This window comes from Haematobia irritans, chromosome 5 (genome assembly GCF_050003625.1).
Source record: "Haematobia irritans isolate KBUSLIRL chromosome 5, ASM5000362v1, whole genome shotgun sequence".
NCBI lineage: Eukaryota > Metazoa > Arthropoda > Insecta > Diptera > Muscidae > Haematobia > Haematobia irritans.
The window spans coordinates 5,520,241-5,544,744 of NC_134401.1; positions in this window are offsets into that span (position 1 = coordinate 5,520,241).

Genomic DNA, 24,504 nt, shown 5'->3' on the forward strand with positions numbered 1-24,504 from the left:
CATGGATTGCGTAGAAATTTCTACGAAGGACCGTCATCCGGTAATGCTTACCGATGGCAAGGTATCTTAAAACTTCTTAATATCCGTCCTCTAAATTTAGTCCATACGTGATATAACATATGTTGGACACAAAAAGTATATATAAGTAAGTCTACAAATAATTACGAACCGATATGGACTTTTGCGCGGTAATTAGAGAGCCAGAATTGAAATATGGGGGTCGCTTTACATGGGGGCTACATACAATTATGAACCGATATGGACCAATTTTTGTGTGATTGTACATCGATTTATCTGAGGGCTATATATAACTATAGACCGATATGGACATAGTATGCCATGGTTGTTAAAGACCATATACCAACACCGCGTACCAAGTACGGATCGGATGAAGTTTGCTTCTCCAAAAGGCTTCGGAGGTCATATGTAGAGACCAGTTTATATGGGGGCTATGTATATATAATCGTGGATCGATATGGACTAATTTGTGCATGGTTGTTAGTGTCCATATAGTTACACAAAACACAAACCTTCAACTGAATCGGATGAAATTTGCTCCTCCAAGAGGCTCCGCTGGTCAAATCTGGGTATCGGTTCATATGGGGGCTATATATAATTATCGACCGATGTGGACCAATTTTTGCATGGTTGTTAGAGTCTATATACTAACACCATGTACCAAATTTCAGCCGGATCGGATGAAATTTGCTTCTCTTAGGGGCTCCGCAAGCCAAATCTGGGGATCGGTTCATATGGGGGCTATATATAATTATCGACCGATGTGGACCAATTTTTGCATGGTTGTTAGAGACCATATACTAACACCATGTACCAAATTTCAGCCTGATCTGATTAAATTTGCTTCTCTTAGAGGCTCCGCAAGCCAAATCTGGGGATCGGTTTATATGGGGGCTATATATAATTATGGACCGATATGGACCAATTTTTGCATGGTTGTTAGAAACCATATACTAACACCATGTACCAAATTTCAGCCAGATCGGATGAAATATGCTACTCTTAGAGGCTCCGCAAGCCAAATCTGGGGGTCCGTTTATATGGGGGCTATACGTAAAAGTGTACCGATATGGTTCATTTGCAATACTATTCGACCTACATCAATAACAACTACTTGTGCCAAGTTTCAAGTCGATAGTTTGTTTCGTTCGGAAGTTAGCGTGATTTCAACAGACGGACGGAGATGCCTAGATCGACTCAGAATTTCACCACGACCCAGAATATATGTACACACAAAAAAAAAAATTTTCTGATTCAATCACCAAATTAATTGATCCAATTAATTTTTTAATTGAAATGTCTTCAATCACGAAAATGATAGTATCAATCACAGTTTTAATTGGGCATAGAAAAAATTCTTGATTAAAAAATTAATTGATTTTTTAGCAAATTTCAATTAATTTTTTAATTGATTCAATTAAAAATTTAATTGATGTTGATTGCAAAACTCAATTAATTTATTTTAAAAAAGGTAACTATTTTTAATTACTTTCTGAATTGGCTTAGAGTTTTTATTTGGATTAACAAATGATTGTTTGAAATACATTTTTAATTAAAAAAAATCAGCACTTTTTTAACTGAATTAGTCTTCCGAATTTGATTAAAAAGTTAATTGTATCAATTAATTTTTTAATTAAAATTTTTAAAATTTTCAATCATTGACTTAATTAACTTAATGTTTCTATCATGATTAAAAAGTTAATTGTATCAATTAATTTATTAATTAAAAAAATTTTCAACTTCAATTAACTTTTTAATTGGAAATATTTTGGTGATATTTTTTTCTGTGTAGCTTATGGGGTCTTAGAGCAATATTTCGATGTGTTACAAATATACCCCCCCATCCTATGGTGGGGGGTATAAAAACATCCAAATCAAAGCTGGAATTTTTTAAAACGATATTTGTTTTAGTTTGTAAAATATTTCAGAATTTTTTAATTTACATGCTCGTTTTTAATTAAATAATACAAAAATAAACTCATTTATTAAACGATCTTATTTCATTTTAGTATGAGCTAATCCTTCATACAAAGTTATATTAGAACCCAATTATTTCAATTTCTTGTAGATTTAACTCTTCATTAGCTCTTTTTGTTTTAACAATCAATATTAATAGATTTCTTAAATAAATATTAAATTAATATTGTAAGATTTAATTTTTCATTTATTAAAGAAATATTGACATTATTTCATTAAAGATTTTTAATTTATTTAAAATTCATCATTAAAATTCCATAATCAATGATTGATTCTCTTTTAATATTTCTCCCCAATTGGTTCGAGCATGACAAATCAATATTTCTATTAGCTTTTGCCTTTGCAATTCATTTCGACGTAAGCGGATGTCGAATATGCCATTTTTGGTGCAATTTCCGCATTTGCATATTTATACAATTTATTATGAGAGCCCTTGAAATATTTATTACACAATTTTTCAAAATATATTTGACAATAGATATTAGTTCGAGACAAATAATCTAGCGTTGAAGGCATCAAGTATATATTATCTAAACTGAAAAATTATAATTTTTTCGAATAAAAAGAAAATCTGTAGAAAAAAATATATATTTTTTTCAAGAGCCATTGAGTGGTATGGTCGTTTCCTAGAATTTTAGTTTTTTCTTCAATGTCACAATGATTACTGAGCACAGGCGTAGTTTTTGAATATTTCATTTTACTTCTATATAAGTGGTGTCTCATACCACTACGTGACACATTGCTACGAATATAGAATATGATTATAATCATAGGTATAAGAGAAACTTCCTGTTGACCCTTTTGGAAATGTAAAATATCCATCTTTATTTAGGTATTGCATTCGATTGATTTAGTTCGTTTCTATTGGGATGGTCTCAAATATGGGATGTTCCATAAAGTAGAAGATTTCAAATGGTTGGTGTACAAAATATTCTCTTGAAGGAGCATATGATAGCACCTTTACTTTGATAGATAGATCAGAGAAAAATGCGAGAGACACAGATTAATATTATTCTGCATTTATACACACAAAATAATATTATAATTTTTGAGCTAACAATTAATTGTTGTTAGAGAAAATTTTTAAGTTCTACAAATTTTTTGTTGATATAACAAAATTTTTGTTGATATAACAAAATTGGTTGCTAATGTGACTAAAATCGTGATTGTATTTACAAATTACGTCGTTAGCTCAAATTTAAACACAATTTTAATTGTATTGACAATAAAATTAATTGATATTTTTTTGTGTGTAGTAAAGTTCTTCGCATACGAGACACCCATATACCTTAAATTTCATTCTGTTCAATATTCATATGGGCTGGAAATCTATCGTTACGTCGATACTGAAGCCTTAGATAACAATCATCAACAGGAATCAAATGCTGTTTACTTGGGGATTTCCATCCCCCTTCCTCTGCAGGAAATGCAATTCATTGTTGTTGTTCTTGTTATGATAGAACATATAAAATCATAAATATTTTAGAATATTTCAATAAATCTATTGTTGACATAACTAAAATCTCATGTCATTTCACCATAATGGTATGGTGGAGGAAAGCCATTATTAGTTGGGACCATTACAATGGAAACAGGTGAACAATGATGATGGTGATTTGTGAATGATGACAATTTTGCTTAGATACAGTTGCTATATTGAAAATGATAGTGTGGAAAGTAAACGATTTTTTTTAAATAATTTGTATTATTCAAATAAACCGGGTATCAATAAGAGATATTGTAATTAAAAAGTTGTAGGCATTCTGAAAGAGGAGACAGGGAACAGAAGTTATGAGCGAGAGAGAGTTGAAATAACTCTCTCATCTAAATGACTTTATATGAAAAAGTCGAATTAAATTCGAATAATCGAATTTTGTTATTTTTGAAAATTGACCAATGGACTTTTGGTGTTCACCAAAATCAATCGTAATCCTTTTCAAACCTACATCGTACATGGAATTGCTTACATAAATATTCGGTAATAACTCAACATCATAAAATTACATCTAGATTTTTTGTTTTTTGTTTTTTCTATTTATTTAACATTTATGAACAAAATGCTATTTAAATATTTTATTGTGATTATTTACAGAGTATACATTTAGTTCAGTGATATAGTTTTTTGTACACCGTATCACAATAAAATGGGATGAGAAGCTCGGGCCAATAGATTCTATGGTATTAAGCATATTTCATAAAATTTTAATTTAAAAATTTATAAAACATATATAAACAATTTGCAAAAGCACTCATATGCACTTATGATGATGGCCTACAGAGAGCAATAACATTTTTTTCCAATTGGAATTTTAAAATAGTCGAGATTATATGACATGTATGTATATATGAGTTAGGTGCATCATGCATATTTGATGGAATAAATTAAATGGAATATTTGTTTAACACTTTCCTTTCGGTTGTTGTTTTTTTTTTGTTTAATTTGTCTATACTAGAATTTTTGAATTTTTTTGTCAAGTGTTGAAAAAATAATAAACGTAAAACTAAATGTAGAGTTTTTGTTGAAATTAATGTTTTTTTTTTATTAAGCTAAAATGGATTGCAAATAAATTAGATTTAAAATAATTACCCAAAGCAAATCGAAAACGTTTCGAAATAACATCGATGTTAAAAACAATGTCAATAATATTGTAGAATTGCTTCAGATATATTAAAGCAAACTAGCCAACGTGATTTGCTTTTTTTTTTGATAATGCTAAGCTCTTTAAGACCATTCAATGAAAAGTTTAGCAACTTATTATGCCAGAGAAAAGCGTCTTATATGCTACAAAAAATGCCATTCGCATTTTGAGGTCATGAAATCCTTGTGCTTAAGACAATATTTTTTCAGTGTGTAGAGGATCTGTATTTTATGAATGTCTAAAGATGAACCTAATATAATCCTACATTTTCATTCATGGTAGTTTCACTTTTTTCTGGGTGTAGATGTAGTATTTAAGACGAAGAAAAATATATTCCACTTTTTATCGCCTTAAAGTATGCAAATACTTTTTGAAATAGACTAACCGCTTAAACGCCCTGACGACTTTTTAAATTAAATCTAAATGAACCTAACATTCATCTTATCTATTTTTCACAAACAAACTTTTACACATATTTTATGCTTTTAGTATAAGCCAGCATGCAACTTTTTCAAAATCAATACACTGAAATAAATATTGTCGTGAGGTCAAAGATTTCATGTCTTTAAAATACGAATGCAAATTTTGCTTAGAATAGAAGACGCATTTCTCTAATATAATTTTTTTTCCTTGTCCAAAGTCGATAAACTTTTCAATGAAATCATATTGTCCTTATAATTAAGTGATTTCACTTAAAAATGGGTATCATAACATGAAAGAAAAAATGTTTGGGCTAAGGTCAACTTGACTTTAATAATTCAGAAAAATTCTTAAAATTTAATGAAATTGTCTTTAAATTTGTTGTCTTTTTATACCCTCCACCATAGGATAGGGGGGTATATAAACTTTGTCATTCCGTTTGTAACACATCGAAAAATTGATCTAAGACCCCATAAAGTATATATATTCTGGGTCGTGGTGAAATTCTGAGTCGATCTGAGCATGTCCGTCCGTCCGTCTGTTGAAATCATGCTAACTTCCGAACGAAACAAGCTATCGACTTGAAACTTGGCACAAGTAGTTGTTACTGATGTAGGTCGGATGGTATTGCAAATGGGCCATATTGGACTACTTTTACGTATAGCCCCCATATAAACCGACCCCCATATTTGGTTTGCGGAGCCTCTTAGAGAAGCAAATTTCATCCGATCTGGCTAAAATTTGGTACATGGTGTTGGTATATGGTCTCTAACACCCATACAAAAATTGGTCCATATCGGTCCATAATTATATATAGCCCCCATATAAACCGATCCCCAGATTTGGCTTGCGGAGCCTCAAAGAAAAGCAAATTTCATCCGATCTTGCTGAAATTTGCTACATCATGGTAGTATATAGTCTCTAACAACCATGAAAAAATTTGTCCACATCGCTTCATAATTATATAGACCCCATATAAACCGATCCCCAGATTTGACCTCTGATCCGGTTCAAATTTGGAACGTGGTTTAGTACATGGCCGCTAACAACCATACCAAAATTGGTCCATATCGGTCTATAGTTATATATAGCCGATCTCCAATCACACAAAAATTGGTCCATATCGGTTCATAATCATGGTTGCCACTCGAGCCAAAAATAATCTACCAAAATTTTGTTTCTATAGAAAATTTTGTCAAAATTTTATTTTTATAGAAAATTTTGTCAAAATTTTATTTCTGTAGAAAATTTTGTCAAAATTTTATTTCTATAGAAAATTTTGTCAAAATTTTATTTCTATAGAAAATTTTTATTAAAATTTTATTTCTAAAGAAACTTTTTTTAAAATTTAATTTCTATAAAAAATTTTGTCAAAACTTTATTTCTATAGAAAATTTTGTCAAAATTTTATTTCTATAGAAAATTTTTATTAAAATTTTATTTCTATAGAAACTTTTTTTAAAATTTAATTTCTATAAAAAATTTTGTCAAAACTTTATTTCTATAGAAAATTTTGTCAAAATTTTATTTCTATAGAAAATTTTGTGTAAATTTTATTTCTATAGAAAATTTTTGTTAAAATTTTATTTCTATGGAAATTTTTTTCAAAATTTTATTTCTATAGAAAATTTTGTCAAACTGAATTATATACTTATTTAATCGATCTTTTTATACCCTCCATCATAGGATGGGGGGTATAATAACCTTGTCATTCCGTTTGTAACACATCGAAATATTGCTCTAAGACCCCATAAAGTATATATATTCTGGGTCGTGGTGAAATTCTGAGTCGATCTGAGCATGTCCGTCCGTCCGTCTGTTGAAATCACGCTAACTTCCGAACGAAACAAGCTATCGACTTGAAACTTGGCACAAGTAGTTGTTATTGATGTAGGTCGGATCCGATCCGGCTGAAATTTGGTACATGGTGTTAGTATATGGGGGGTATAATAACCATGCAAAAATTGGTTCACATCGGTCCATAATTATATATAGCCCCCATATAAACCGATCCCCCGATTTGGCTTGCGAGGCCTCTAAGAGAAGCAAATTTCATCCGATCGGGCTGAAATTTGGTACATGGTGTTAGTATATGATCTCTAACAACCATGCAAAAATTGGTCCACATCGGTCCATAATTATATATAGCCCCCATATAAACCGATCCCCCGATTTGGCTTGCGAGGCCTCTAAGAGAAGCAAATTTCATCCGATCCGGCTAAAATTTGGTACATGGTGTTAGTATATGGTCTCTAACATCCATGCAAGAATTGGTCCACATCGGTCCATAATTATATATGGCCCCCATATAAACCGATCACCAGGTTTGACCTCCGGAGCCTCTTGGAAGACCAAAATTCATCTGATTCAGTTGAAATTTGGTATGTGGTGTTAATATATGGCCTCAAACTCCCATGCAAAAATTGGTCGGTATCGGCCCATAATTATATATAGGTCCCATATAAACCGATCCCCAGATTTTACCTCCAGAGCCCGTTGGAAGAGCAAAATTCTTCCCATTCGGTTGAAATTTGGTACGTGATATTAGTATATGGTATCCAACAACCATGCAAGAATTGGTTCCTATCAGTCCATAATTATATATAGTTCCCATATAAACCGATCCCCAGATTTGACCTCCGGTGCCTTTTGGAGAAGCAAAATTCATCCGATCTGCTTGAAATTCGGTACGTGGTGATAGTATATGATATTTAACAACTATGCCAAAAGTGGTCCATATCAGTCCATAATCATATATAGCCCCATATAAACCGATCCCGAGATTTGGTTTTGGAGCCTATTGGAGGAGCCAATGTACAAAGCCAAATCATCCGAGTGAGTTGAAATATGGTACATTGTGCTAGTATATGGTCGTTAACAACCATGCCTCACTAGGTCCATATCGGTCTATTGTTATATATATCCCTCATGGACTAACTCACAATTTAGAAAACGATGTTAAGAAGTTTTAAGATACCACAACCCAAGTAATTCGATTGTGGATGACAGTCTTTCGTAGAAGTTTCTACGTAATCCATGGTGGAGGGTACATAAGATTCGGCCTGGCCGAACTTACGGCCGTATATACTTGTTTGATTTAATATATACCATGTATGGACTTACATACAATTTAGAAGGCGGTGTTAGGAGGTTTTAACATGTGGATGGCAGTGTTTAGAAGAAGTTTCTACGCAATCCATGGTGGAGGGTACATAAGCATCGGCCTGGCCGAACTTACGGCCGTATATACTTGTTGCATCTTGACTACAAAGCAAAAATCGTTCAAATATAGGACATGTTTTTCAACACTTTATTTTAATGACGTTTTATACTTGAGGCATAGCATAATTTCTACTGGAAGTCGAGTCTTAATTTAGAAAATAAAGTTGTCGTTAACTCATTTTTAAAGGACATACGAAGAAAAAAGCTGAAAAAAACGAAATATTAAAATTTGCTTCCTAGAAGCAAGTAAACTAAACCCAAATTTAAAAGAGAATGGTGGCTTAAAAGTATTCTTACTTGTATTCTTCGCTTCTTTGGCTCGCAATCAATACCAAAATTTTTAAAGTAAACACAAATTCTTTTTTCAGTGTAAGATGTCGCTTCATATCGCTTCATAACTTAAGACTATAGGGAAATTCATCCATTTGCTTTAAATCCATACGAAATATGAATTGGTTTAATTTTTTTTATCGAGAATTAATGTGCAACAATTTCACTCTTTTATCAAATAATAATATTCAATCCATATATATGTTTTTTTCTTCTTATGCTATACATGTTTCCATAAAACCAATATATCATAGTGTTAATTTGTTTGGGATTTGCATAAATGCAACATCCTTATGATCATCGATATCACCATCATCATATCGTCAACATCGTCAGCATCATCATCATCACCACCATTGATGGTGTTAAAAATATTAATTGGCCCATATATTTTTTATAACGAATTCCCATTGACAAATTGTTAGGCAGCATGTAAAACGTTTGTTAAAAACAAACTGGCTCAAATGAGAACTCAATTAAAATTGGAAGTCGCTTGCATTGGATGACCAAATTGCATACACCGACGAAAAAGACTGTTTTTCATATGTTCGGGTGTAAAAATTATATGTTTGGAACTCTAATTTTTTAACACAATATTTTTAAGTGCAAGCATATAATGTTCATAAACTAGCATAACATGTTTGGGACATATATGTTAATATGTTAGAACATATTATGTTTGGGACATAAAATGTTTGTAAATATAATATGCTTAGATGCAAACATATATTAATTTAGAAATAGCCTTTAAACATATATGTTTTTGGAAAGAGAGACCTAGAGAGTATGCTGCAAGTAAAATAATGGAAGTAACCAAATGACGCCTTAAAAATATATACACACACAGAAAATTTCATTAAAATTTGTTTCTACCAGTGTATGCCCTAAGGTGAAATATAATATGTTTGAACAATACAAACAATATTTTGTTTGGACCAATCCTGAAAATATATTTGCTTGAACCAAAATGTGTTTGGGGTATATGTTACAGAAGCGATTTTTTTTGAGGGTGTAGTCATTCCAATGGCTGAAATCGTAAATAGCCTAATAAACATAAATAAAATATTTTTCATATTAATAAAATATTTTTAATGTTTTAAAAGAATAAATGCTTTAATATATACAAGCAGTTAATTATAATTATTGATTTTCACACCATTTATTTTTTTGTTTAATTTAAAAATTATATTTATATTATTTTACAATTTATTTGATTTTATGTATATTTAGAGAAGATTATTATAGCCAAAGGATATTGGCTGTATGGTGTGAAACATAATAAATTGCCCATTTGTTTTGACAGCCAATCTTAAACGATGTTTTCGAAAAAGGTGTCAATTGACAAAAACTTCATGCAATTTTAAAATGTTGGACATTTTCATATTGGTCCTAACAGATGAATATGTGCGTTGCATCCATCATATGCAATTGATATGGAAAGTTTTAATCAATATAGTTTTTATACTGAGGTTCGTTGAAGATAGATATTTAGTAATTTGAACGAAGTGGTGTATACTAAAGTTTACATAAGTTTATATAGAAATTTTTGTAAAATTTAATTTTATGAAAAAAGAAAATTTTGGTTTGGTATTCGTAGGAAAACTTTAATACACACACTTTTTTTATTTTTTTTTTTTAAGAAAAAATGAAAAACAAATACGCCTTAAAACAAGTAAAAATTTAATCTGCTTCAAAATATATTAGGAGAGATTCTGCAGTGGAAAAAATATTGAAAAGGCTATGAAACCTAAATTTTAGGATTACAATATTACGCAATGTTGCCAGGGAAAATTTTCGGTTTACCTATAAGGACAAAAAAGTTCCCTACATTGCCAAAAAATTTTCCCTAAAATTTCCCCTTTGCTTAATTCAAACAAAATTTAATATAAATAAAATTTTGACAAAATTTTCTATAGAAATAAAATTTTTACAAAATTTTCTATAGAAATAAAATTTTGACAAAATTTTCTATAGAAATAACATTTTGACAAAATTTTTCTATAAAAATAAAATTTTGACAAAAATGTTTTATAGAAATAAAATTTTAACAAAATTTTCTATAGAAATAAATTTTTGACAAAATTTTCTATAGAAATAAAATTTTGACAACATTTTCTATAAAAATAAAATTTTGACAGAAATTAATTTTTGACAAAATTTTATATAGAAATAAAATTTTGACAAATTTTTTCTATAGAAATAAAATAAAATTTTGACAAAAATGTTTTATAGAAATAAAATTTTGACAAAAATGTTTTATAGAAATAAAATTTTAACAAAATTTTCTATAGAAATAAATTTTTGACAAAATTTTCTATAGAAATAAAATTTTGACAAAATTTTCTATAAAAATACAATTTTGACAAAAATTAATTTTTGACAAAATTTTTTATAGAAATAAAATTTTGACAAAATTTTATATAGAAATAAAATTTTGACAAAATTTTTCTATAGAAATAAAATTTTGAAAAAAATTTCTATAGAAATAAAATTTTGACAAAATTTTCTATAGAAATAAATTTTTGACAAAATTTTCTATAGAAATAAAATTTTGACAAAAATGTTTTACAGAAATAAAATTTTGACAAAGTTTTCTATAGAAATAAATTTTTGACAAAATTTTTTGACAAAATTTTATATAGAAATAAAATTTTGAAAAAATTTTCTATAGAAATAAAATTTTGACAAAATTTTCTATAGAAATAAATTTTTGACAAAATTTTTCTATAGAAATAAAATTTTGACAAAATTTTCTATAGAAATAAAATTTTGACAAAAATGTTTTACAGAAATAAAATTTTGACAAAATTTTCTATAGAAATAAAATTTTGACAAAATTTTCTATAGAAATAAATTTTTGACAAAATTTTCCTATAGAAATAAAATGTTGACAAAATTTTTTATAGAAATAAAATTTTCAATAGAAATAAAATTTTGGCAAAATTTTCTATAGAAATAAAATTTTGATAAAATTTTCTATAGAAATAAAATTTTGACAAAATTTTCTATAGAAATAAAATTTTGACAAAATTTTCTATAGAAATAAAATTTTGACAAAATCTTCTATAGAAATAAAATTTTGGCAAAATTTTGACAACATTTTCTATAGAAATAAATTTTTGACAAAATTTTTCTATAGAAATAAAATTTTGACAAAAATGTTTTATAGAAATAAAATGTTGACAACATTTTCAATAGAAATAAAATTTTGACAAAATTTTCTATAGAAATAAATTTTTGACAAAATGTTTCTATAGAAATAAAATTTTGACAAAAATGTTTTACAGAAATAAAATTTTGACAAAATTTTCTATAGAAATAAAACTTTGACAAAATTTTCTATAGAAAAAAATTTTTGACAAAATTTTTCTATAGAAAAAAGTTCCCTACATTGCCAAAAAATTTTCCCTACAATTTCCCCTTTGCTTAATTCAAACAAAATTTAATATAAATAAAATTTTGACAAAATTTTCTATAGAAATAAAATTTTGACAAAATTTTCTATAGAAATAAAATTTTGACAAAATATTCTATAGAAATAAAATTTTGACAAAATTTTCTATAGAAATAACATTTTGACAAAATTTTTCTATAGAAATAAAATTTTGACAAAAATTGCTATAGAAATAAAATTTTGACAAAATTTTCTATAAAAATAAAATTTTGACAAAATTTTCTATAAAAATAAAATTTTGACAAAAATTAATTTTTGACAAAATTTTATATAGAAATAAAATTTTGACAAAATTTTTCTATAGAAATAAAATTTTGAAAAAATTTTCTATAGAAATAAAATTTTGACAAAATTTTCTATAGAAATAAAATTTTAACAAAATTTTCTATAGAAATAAAATTTTGACAAAATATTCTATAGAAATAAAATTTTGACAAAATTTTCTATAGAAATAAAATTTTGACAAAAATTTCTATAGAAATAAAATTTTGACAAAATTTTCTATAAAAATAAAATTTTGACAAAATTTTCTATAAAAATAAAATTTTGACAAAAATTAATTTTTGACAAAATTTTATATAGAAATAAAATTTTGACAAAATTTTTCTATAGAAATAAAATTTTGAAAAAATTTTCTATAGAAATAAAATTTTGACAAAATTTTCTATAGAAATAAAATTTTGACAAAATTTTCTATAGAAATAAAATTTTGACAAAATTTTCTATAGAAATAAAAAAATAAAATTTTGACAAAATTTTCTATAGAAATAAAATTTTGACAAAATTTTCTATAGGCATTTTATATAGAAATAAAATTTTGAAAACATTTTCTATAGAAATAAAATTTTGACAAAATTTTCTATAGAAATAAATTTTTGACAAAATTTTTCTATAGAAATAAAATTTTGACAAAATTTTCTATAGAAATAAAATTTTGACAAAAATGTTTTACAGAAATAAAATTTTGACAAAATTTTCTATAGAAATAAAATTTTGACAAAATTTTCTATAGAAATAAATTTTTGACAAAATTTTCCTATAGAAATAAAATGTTGACAAAATTTTTTATAGAAATAAAATTTTCAATAGAAATAAAATTTTGGCAAAATTTTCTATAGAAATAAAATTTTGATAAAATTTTCTATAGAAATAAAATTTTGACAAAATTTTCTATAGAAATAAAATTTTGACAAAATTTTCTATAGAAATAAAATTTTGACAAAATCTTCTATAGAAATAAAATTTTGGCAAAATTTTGACAACATTTTCTATAGAAATAAATTTTTGACAAAATTTTTCTATAGAAATAAAATTTTGACAAAAATGTTTTATAGAAATAAAATGTTGACAACATTTTCAATAGAAATAAAATTTTGACAAAATTTTCTATAGAAATAAATTTTTGACAAAATGTTTCTATAGAAATAAAATTTTGACAAAAATGTTTTACAGAAATAAAATTTTGACAAAATTTTCTATAGAAATAAAACTTTGACAAAATTTTCTATAGAAAAAAATTTTTGACAAAATTTTTCTATAGAAAAAAGTTCCCTACATTGCCAAAAAATTTTCCCTACAATTTCCCCTTTGCTTAATTCAAACAAAATTTAATATAAATAAAATTTTGACAAAATTTTCTATAGAAATAAAATTTTGACAAAATTTTCTATAGAAATAAAATTTTGACAAAATATTCTATAGAAATAAAATTTTGACAAAATTTTCTATAGAAATAACATTTTGACAAAATTTTTCTATAGAAATAAAATTTTGACAAAAATTTCTATAGAAATAAAATTTTGACAAAATTTTCTATAAAAATAAAATTTTGACAAAATTTTCTATAAAAATAAAATTTTGACAAAAATTAATTTTTGACAAAATTTTATATAGAAATAAAATTTTGACAAAATTTTTCTATAGAAATAAAATTTTGAAAAAATTTTTTTTAGAAATAAAATTTTGACAAAATTTTCTATAGAAATAAAATTTTAACAAAATTTTCTATAGAAATAAAATTTTGACAAAATATTCTATAGAAATAAAATTTTGACAAAATTTTCTATAGAAATAAAGTTTTGACAAAAATTTCTATAGAAATAAAATTTTGACAAAATTTTCTATAAAAATAAAATTTTGACAAAATTTTCTATAAAAATAAAATTTTGACAAAAATTAATTTTTGACAAAATTTTATATAGAAATAAAATTTTGACAAAATTTTTCTATAGAAATAAAATTTTGAAGAAATTTTCTATAGAAATGAAATTTTGACAAAATTTTCTATAGAAATAAAATTTTGACAAAATTTTCTATAGAAATAAAATTTTGACAAAATTTTCTATAGAAATAAAAAAATAAAATTTTGACAAAATTTTCTATAGAAATAAAATTTTGACAAAATTTTCTATAGGCATAAAATTTTGACAAATTGTTCTATAGAAATAAAATTTTGACAAAATTTTCTATAGAAATAAAATAAAATTTTGACAAAATTATCTATAGAAATAAAATTTTGACAAAATTTTCTATAGAAATAAAATTTTGACAAAATTTTCTACAGGAATAAAATTTTGACAAAATTTTCTATAGGTATAAAGTTGTGACAAAATTTTGACAAAATATTTGTTTGGTACATTTGTGGTACGATTTTCTCCTCTAGAGCAAACAAAATGTAAAAATTATTTAAAATTGTGTTGAGTGAAAAGTCCTTCTGGGAGTTGCAAACATATGCCCAAACTTCTAATACCCTGTTCCACAGTGTGGCGCAGGGTATAAAAATACTCTTTAAATTAATTGAGATTTTAAATTTTTGCATTGGATTAAAAAATAGGCTAATACTTATTCTGTGAATTTTTCATCTTTGGTTTAAAGTTTTTGTTTCGAAATTGGTCTTTAAAAACTGACATCTACTTGTACACGAATACCTTCGTTGATACGTGGAAAATAGAGAACGAAAATGTTTACCCTAATTTAAATTTATAGAGCCTAGATTTAAAGTTGGGTAGTTCTCAATAAAATGTTTGTATTTTAAAGAAGCAACATCCTTGGCTTAGAACCAATGACATAATCCTTAAGGGAAGGAAAAAATCTTTGAATTAAAGTAAACATTTATTTGAGTGTGGATCGATTCGGTTTAGAATATGAGGACCTGACCCTGCTGTAGGGTATAAAAAGATCATAGTATATTGTTAAAATTTCATCTTTAAATTGCGACCTTCCTTTTTGTATCCTTTTTATACTTTGTGACTATGTCATCCATTAATATTCCTCTGCACTTTATTATCTTTTCGACAATAGTTAAGTGTTTGTTGTTCCATTAGTTCCATTCATTTCTTATATAAAAGAATAAATCCTGATATTGACTCCACAATTCTCTTTTTTTTTGGGGTTATGCTTGAATATTTTAAAACAATATCGCTCACTTCTTTCCTTTGGAAATTGATTCTTGGATGCATTATAAATAACCATGGTTGTATGGTTTACACACCATCAAGCATTTAGCAAAGATAAAATGATTCTGGACCAACCAAGCATAGAATCAACCGATGTTATACTATATGCAGTCATTCAGGCATTCAATTCCATAGTATCTGTCCATGGGACCGAATGACCCATCTATTTTCAAGTTAACTGTTATAGACATTTTGAATTTGTGAATTTTGAATTGAAGCGAAATAATATCACCACAATGCACCAGCACCAACAAATGTCCAGGGAGACACATTCACATAACTATGAAAAACTATTAAAACTTTTGCAATGCCAAAAAACAAGACCAGTTCAAATGCAATGTCAGTAGGGAAGATTTCTCGAGGAAGAAGAAGAAAAAAAAACAGAAAATTCACCCCATAAGGAATAAATTTTCCAGTAACTCTTCAGTTTTTCGTTCACACTTTCGCTTGGCAGAATAGAATTTATCTCTGTGAAAACTCGGTTAAGGCAATGGTCTCCAGTTGGCCTGTCTTATTGTTTGTCTAAAGATCTAGAGTTCTGGGGGGATTGTCTGTTTTGTCCTGTACGAGTGTCAGTGCGATTGCCTTATGGTGTCGTCGCACTTATGGTGTCGTCGCACTATGGGATTGGAAATTTAGTTTACACACAAGACAAAAGGAACAATTTGAAAATGTGCCTATCGGAAATATTAGTAGGCTTAGAATCCCCTGATTGGTCTCTCAATGCCATGGTTGTCTATCCGTCTGTCGTCGCACTTATGGTGTCGTCGCACTATGGGATTGGAAATTTAGTTTACACACAAGACAAAAGGAACAATTTGAAAATGTGCCTATCGGAAATATTAGTAGGCTTAGAATCCCCTGATTGGTCTCTCAATGCCATGGTTGTCTATCCGTCTGTCCATCTATTATATTTTCGTTAGATAAAGATCGGAGTTCTCTTCATGGGTATTTTTTAGCACAATGTAGAGGCGTATACGTTAAACAAGTGTGATTAAACAACGTTCGATTAAATAACGTTCGTGGCTTACATTTACAGAAAATAAAAATTTTACTCTCGTGAACACCCTTTGGTGTTCGGCCGAAACTATCAGCGATACTATAAATCTATAATGATCTCTCAATAATTTAGATGAGTGAAAGCTGTGAATTTAATATGAAACTCGGGGGACTCACCTAGTGATACTTAAGATAAAAATAACTCTTAGCCACAATTGATGGCATAAAGTGTCATTGGTTCTATCCCAATTTTAGTCGAATCTCTACGAGTTTTTACGCTCTAAGGAATTTGGACTGCTTCGAAGCATCTCTAGACGGTTTCACATATAAATAGGTTTCCAACTAGGTTATAAAAACAAATCCCTTATCATTGAACTAAAAGTGGAATCCCGCAGCACTTATCTCATCATCATCTGTGGCAGGGTTGACGGTATTGGGGATTTTTCCCCAAATTGGGGTTATTTTTACGTGGATGAGGACGAAATTTCAGAGTTGGAGATTTGGGCATTTGGTTGGTAATTTTTATGGATTTTTTTTAACCTGGTTTAACATAATATGTTAAATTAACATCAAATTTCTAAATTTTTACAAAAGAAGTACAATAGGACAAAGGATTCTATTTCAGGGTCACAAGCTCGTTTTTGAATTGTATTCAGTTTGGCTAAGATATTATTCTACAATTGCAAATTGGTGTCTACCACCCAATTTTTGAATATTTAGAAGTAAATTTTATTTCTACAGAAAATTTTATTTCTATAGAAAAGTTTGTCAAAATTTTATTTGTATAGAAACTTTTGTCAAAATTTCATTTCTATAGAAATTTTGTCACAATTTTTTTTCCACAGAAAATTTTATGAAAATTAAATTTCTATAAAAATTTTTTGTCAAAATTTTATTTCTATAGAAAATTTTGTCAAAATTTTATTTCTATAGAAAATTTTGTCAAAATTTTATTTCTACAGAAAATTTTCTCAAAATTTTATTTCTATAGAAAATTTTCCCACAATTTTATTTCTATAGAAAATTTTCTCAAAATTTTATTTCTATAGGAAATTTTTTCAAAATTTTATTTCTATATAGAAAATTTTGTCAAAATTTTATTTCTATAGAAAATTTGGTCAAATTTTTTTTTCCATAGAAAATTTTGTCAAAATTTTATTTTTATAGGAAATTTTCTCAAAATTTTATTTCTAAAGAAAATTTTGTCAAAATTTTATTTCTATAGAAAATTTTGTCAAAATTTTATTTCTATAGAAAATTTTGTCAAAATTTTATTTCTATAGAAGATTTTGTCAAAATTTTATTTCTATAGAAAATTCTGTCAAAATTTTTTTTCTATAGAAAATTTTGTCAAAGTTTTATTTCTATAGAAATTTTTGTCAAAATTTTATTTCTATAGAAAATTTTGTCAAAATTTTATTTCTATATAGAAAATTTTGTCAAAATTGTATTTCTATAGAAAATTTTGTCAAAATTTTATTTCTATAGGAAATTTTCTCAAAATTTTATTTCTAAAGAAAATTTTGTCAAAATTTTATTTGTATAGAAAATTTTGTCAAAATTTTATTTCTATAGAAAATTTTGTCAAAATTGTATTTCTATAGAAAATTTTGTTAAATTTTTATTTCTATTGAATCTTTTGTAAAAATTTTATTTCCACAGAAAATTTAGTCAAAATTCTATTTCTATACAAAATCTTTGTCAAAATTTTAATACATACAAATCGATGATTTGAGTTTGGCAAAGGAAAAGAGATATGCTGGCAAATTTGTTTAGGCAGTAGCCGACTATCAAACCCTTTTTCGGGAGGTTCAAGTGTAGTTTACGTTGGGTTGAGTGAATTACCCGAATTTATTCTGATAATTGGTTGATAGTTTTGCTGCAAGTAGAGGATGCTGATGAGGAATGTGGTAATACCGAAACAGCTGTACATCCAACCATCTTGCAGTCTATAGGGCTTTGCCCAAATAAATTCGACAAGCATACTTTTCCTCTGTTGGTTAAGCTACACTTGTAGTTTAGTCAATGCATGGCTTTAAGCTGAGATAAAAAAAACAACAATAACGATTGAAGAGAAGCCAACAATAACAAACAAAACTGACAAAATTTTATTTGTATAGAAAATTTTGTCCAAATTTTATTTCTATAGAAAATTTTGTCAAAATTTTATTTTTATAGAAAATTTTGTCAAAATTTTATTTCTACAGAAAATTTTGTCAAAATTTTATTTCTATAGAAAATTTTTCAAAATTTTATTTCTATAGAAAATTTTGTCAACATTTTATTTCTATAGAAATTTTTTTCAGAATTTTATTTTGTCAAAATTTTATTTCTATAGAAAATTTGGTCAAAATTTTATTTCTATAGAAAAATTTGTCAAAATTTTATTTCTATATGAAATTTTCTCAAAATTGTATTTCTACAGAAAATTTTTTCAAAATTTTATTTCAATAAAAAATATACCATTTCTGGCAGAATTCTACCAACTGTGGCAATCGTGTCTACCACCCAATTTTACTACTTGATATTATTGCTTACAAGCTTATTTTTTTAAATTTAATTTTTAAATTATTACTGATTTTCTACAGCAGAGCCTTTTTCTTTATTTTGTTAAAAAAAAAACTTGCTAAAATTTTGGTGAGGAATTAAATTTAAATTGGGGTTTTTGTGAAGTAACTGGCTGCCACTATATGTCGTGAAGTAACTGGCTGCCACTATACCTAACCAAACCTATCACAATCCACAATCAGTTGACTACCAAGCCTGAGCAATACCATCTTCGAAATCTTTCCCTTCACCTACTTCTTAGTCAGCATATCCGTTTTTAATTTAAATAGTTAATTTTTTTTCAATTTTTTTATTTTTGTTATAGAAAAACTGCTTATCCATGCCATTGTGCTTGTTCACATTAAACGCGATTTTGGCCAAAGACATTGCAACGCATTTCGCGTATTTTCTAACACATCAACTCAAAAAGTCCACAGAAAAGGAAAAAGTGGGGTTCAGATTGGTTTTGGTGGGGGTCGAAAAAGTTTTGTGTGAGTTGTCATTTTTTTTTTTTTAAGTTTTAGCTTGATTTATGATTTTGCCCTGTCAAAATTGGCAACATACTGACACAGACGCTTTAAAAAGAACGCGCGTACAAAGTGTCAGAGAAGTTGGTTTGCAATGGTAGCGGGACGGTATGGTGATGGGGGGTAAGGGTGGTGATAGAGTGGCGGCAGGCCATAAAGTATGCATTACAAATAGCCAAACGAAGCGTGGCGTTATCTAAAGTTCCTGCACTTATTCATTCATTCCTTGATTCGTTTGTTCATCCGTCCCTATGTTTTCTGATGTTGCTTGGTTTAGTTGGCTGGTCTTTTGGTTGGTTTCTTCTTAACAAATTCTATTCAACACTGTGTCATCCATGAATAAATTGTCTTGGTGGTGTGTTTTTCGTTTACGTCTCCTCGTCTTCCTTTTCTAGTTGAGTTCAGTACTAAATCACAACATTGATGGTGGGCATAATATGTTTTCCAGGGGGGCCTAATCTAACGAACCTTCCAAGAAAACATAAGTAAAGTACCATTATGGTGGGTTACGTTACGTTTTGTAAATTTACATTTAAAATAAAATTTGACAAAATTTTCTATAGAAATAAAAATTTGACAAAATTTTCTATAGAAATAAAATTTTGACAAAATTTTCTATAGAAATAAAAATTCTAACAAAATTTTTCATAAAAATAAAATTTGGACAAAATTTTCTATAGAAATAAAATTAGGACAAAATTTTTATAGACATTAAATTTTGACAAAATTTTCTATAGAAAAAAAAATTCTAACAAAACTTTTCATAGAAATAAAATTAGGACAACATTTTCTACAGAAATAAAAAATTTTCAATAGAAATAAATTGTTTACAAAATTTTCAATAGAAATAAAATTTTGACAAAATTTTCTATAGAAATAAAATTTAGACAAAATTTTCTATAGAAATAAAATTAGGACAAAATTTTTCACAAAAACAAAATTTTGACAACATTTCTATAGAAATAAAATTAGGACAACATTTGTCACAAAAACAAAATTTTGACAAAATTTCCTATAGAAATAAAAATGCTAACAAAACTTTTCATAGAAATAAAATTAGGACAACATTTTCTATAGAAATAAATTTTGACAAAATTTTCAATAGAAATAAATTTTTTACAAAATTTTTCATAGATATAAAATTTTGACAAAATTTTCTATACAAATAAAATTTTGACAAAATTTTCTATACAAATAAAATGTTGACAAAATTTTCTATAGAAATAAAATTTTGACAACATTTTCTATAGAAATAAAATTAGGACAAAATCGCAATTTTCTATGGAAATAAAAATTCTAACAAAATTTTCTATAGAAATAAAAATTCTAACAAAACTTTTCAAGAAATAAAATTAGGACAACATTTTCTATAGAAATAAATTTTGACAAAATTTTCAATAGAAATAAATTTTTTACAACATTTTCCATAGATATAAAATTTTTACAAAATTTTCTACAGAAATAAAATTTTGACAAAATTTTCTATAGAAATAAAATTAGGACAAAATTTTCTATAGAAATAAAATTTTGTTTAGTTTTGTTAGTTGACCTTTGGAATTTTACAATTGTGGGATTATTTGTTTGGTTTGAGGTCATGGACTAATGAAAAATGCTGGTTAATGTTTTTCATTACTTTTTATTGAAATATTGCTGTTCTCGGATATTTCGACACACCATCGGTGATCGTCTTCAGCGAGATATTATATTTTACAAAGTAATAGACTTTCTCCTTACAAAAGTTAGACATGAGCTATATTACATTGTAAAATATAATATCTCGCTGAAGATGATCACCGATGGTGCATCGAAATATCCGAGTACAGCAATATTTCAATAAAAAGTAATGAAAAACATTAACACCAGCATTTTTCATTAGTCCATAACCTCAAGCCAAACAAATAATCCCGAAATAAAATTTTGACAAAATTTTCTATAGAAATAAAATTTTATCACAATTTTCTATGGAAACAAAAATTCTAACAAAATTTTTCACAAAAGAAAATTTTGTCAAAATTTTCTATAGAAATAAAAATTCTAACAAAACTTTTCATAGAAATAAAATTAGGACAACATTTTCTATAGAAATAAATTTTGACAAAATTTTCAATAGAAATAAATTTTGACAAAATTTTCAATAGAAATAAATTTTTTACAAAATGTTCTATAGATATAAAATTTTGACAAAATTTTCTATAGAAATAAAACTTTGACAAAATTTTCTATAGAAATAAAATTTTGACAAAATTTTGTATAGAAATAAAATTTTGACAAAATAATCTATAGAAATAAAATTTTAACGCAATTTTCTATAGAAATAAAAATTCTAACAAAACTTTTCATAACATAGAAATAAAATTAGGACAAAATTTTTCATAGAAATAAAGTTTTGACAAAAATTTCTATAGAAATCAAATTTTGAAAAAATTTTCTTTAGAAATAAAATTGTGACAAAAATGTTCTATACAAAATTTTTCTATAGAAATAAAATTTTAACACAATTTTTCATAAGAATAAAATTTTGACAAAATTTCTTATAGAAATAAATTTTTGACAACATATTGTATAGAAATAAATAAATTTTGACAAAATTTTCGTGAAGACTCGGACCTAAATGTTGCCCTATCATCAGGGTTCATCACTGATTTGGACATAAATATATCCCAATTACTTGAGTATTTAAAAAAAAACATTTTTGTCCATTAATACATGGTGACCGAACTCCCATTTTCATTTTTCGAACACTTGTGTTTCGAAAACTTGATATTATTTGATTTCGCAATAATAACAATTGTTAAATTAGTACTATTATTAATTTTTAAATTATTACCGATATTCTACCGAAGAGCCTAATTCTTTATTTTTTCATTAAACCTTGTAAACAATTTATTAAGGATTTTTGTGGGGAATTTTGATTTAAATTGGGGATTTTGGGGAGAAGAGCCGTAAAAATACTGGCAACACTGCTTAGACTAGTTAGTCGATTTTCTTACCACAGTGGTGCATTCCTTTCTTATCAACGAGTGCTGGCCGATTCCATGTTTAGCTGAATGACAAGTTTGAACACTGTTTCACATTACGGCGAAACATCTTATGGTACGGCCACACAGGGCAAATATTTGACGGAAATTAAAAATGAATTCGTCACGAAGATCCTACAGTACCTTCAAAATTAATTATTAATCGCATAAAAATTTCGTCATAATTATTGAGATTTCGTGCCCAGTGTGAACGCAGTATAAATATACAAAAAACCAAAAAAAAAAAAAAAAAACAAGTATATACGGCCGTAAGTTCGGCCATTTCAATCGGATCGGATGACTTTTGCTCCTCTAAGAGGGTCCGGAGGTCAAATCTGGGGATCGGTTTATATGGGGGCTATGTATAATTATGGGCCGATGTGGACCAATTTTTGCATGATCATTAGAGAACATATACCAACACTATGTACTAAATTTCAGCCGGATCGGATGAAATTTGCTTCTCTTAGAGGCTCCGCAAGCCAAATCGGGGGATCGGTTTATATGGGGGCTATATATATAATTATGGACCAATGTAGACCAATTTTTGAATGGTTGTTAGAGACTATATACTAACACCATGTACTAAATTTCAGCCGGATCGGACGAAATTTGGTTCTCTTAGAGGCTCCGCAAGCCAAATCGGGAGATCGGTTTATATGGGGGCTATATGTAATTATGGACCGATATGGACGAATTTTTGCATGGTTGTTAGAGACCATATACTAACACCATGTACCAAATTTCAGCCGGATCGGGTGAAATTTGCTTCTCTTAGAGCAATCGCAAGCCAAATTTGGAGGTCCGTTTATATGGGGGCTATACGTAAAAGTGGACCGATATGGACCAATTTTCGCATGGTTGTTAGAGACCATATACTAACACCATGTACCAAATTTCAGCCGGATCGGGTGAAATTTGCTTCTCTTAGAGCAATCGCAAGCCAAATTTGGGGGTCCGTTTATATGGGGGCTATACGTAAAAGTGGACCGATATGGTCCATTGGCAATACCATCCGACCTACATCAATAACAACTGCTTGTGCCAAGTTTCAAGTCGATAGCTTGTTTCGTTCGGAAGTTAGCGTGATTTCAACAGACGGACGGACGGACGGACGGACGGACATGCTTAGATCGACTCAGAATTTCACCACGACCCAGAATATATATACTTTATGGGGTCTTAGAGCAATATTTCGATGTGTTACAAACGGAATGACAAAGTTAATATACCCCCATCCTATGGTGGAGGGTATAAAAAAATATCGATAGCTTGTTTTGGTTACGTTACGAACAATTGAGTAACTTAAGTCAATAAAAAAATCGGCAGTTCCGAAAACAGATGTTCCAATGTTTCCCTGCTCGAAATCTCAATTTTTTCCAATATTAACACTATGGATTTTTTATCGAGATTTCGTGCCTAGTGTGAACGCATTATAAACATAAGAAAAAATGTCGATAGCTTTTTTGGTATTTTTTTCTTTGTCGATACGTTTTGATACGTTACTTACCATTAAGTAACTGCGTATCTTTGGTACTCCTACTCTTCTAATTTACGTTACCATTTCAAATTGTAGCATTCCTTTAGTCCACATTACTTTACATATTGTCCATTCATATTGTTTATAGTCCCCCCTATATTCGTTAAGGTTGTTCATCTCCGTTATTCCTTGGGGTTCAAAACATGGATTAGTTATGCACTTTTGCAAATGTGAGTTAGTATGTTCAACGATATAAATATTGTTAATGTTTTATGGTTGATGGTCTTGTGTCTCGTTGTTTGTTTGTTTGTCTGTCTGTCAGTTTTGTTGTTTCTCATTTTTGTTTGAAACTCTCTGAAAGACAAAGTTTTTGTATCATAAACTATCTTGGCCAGAAATGGAGCTCTAACGGTATGAAT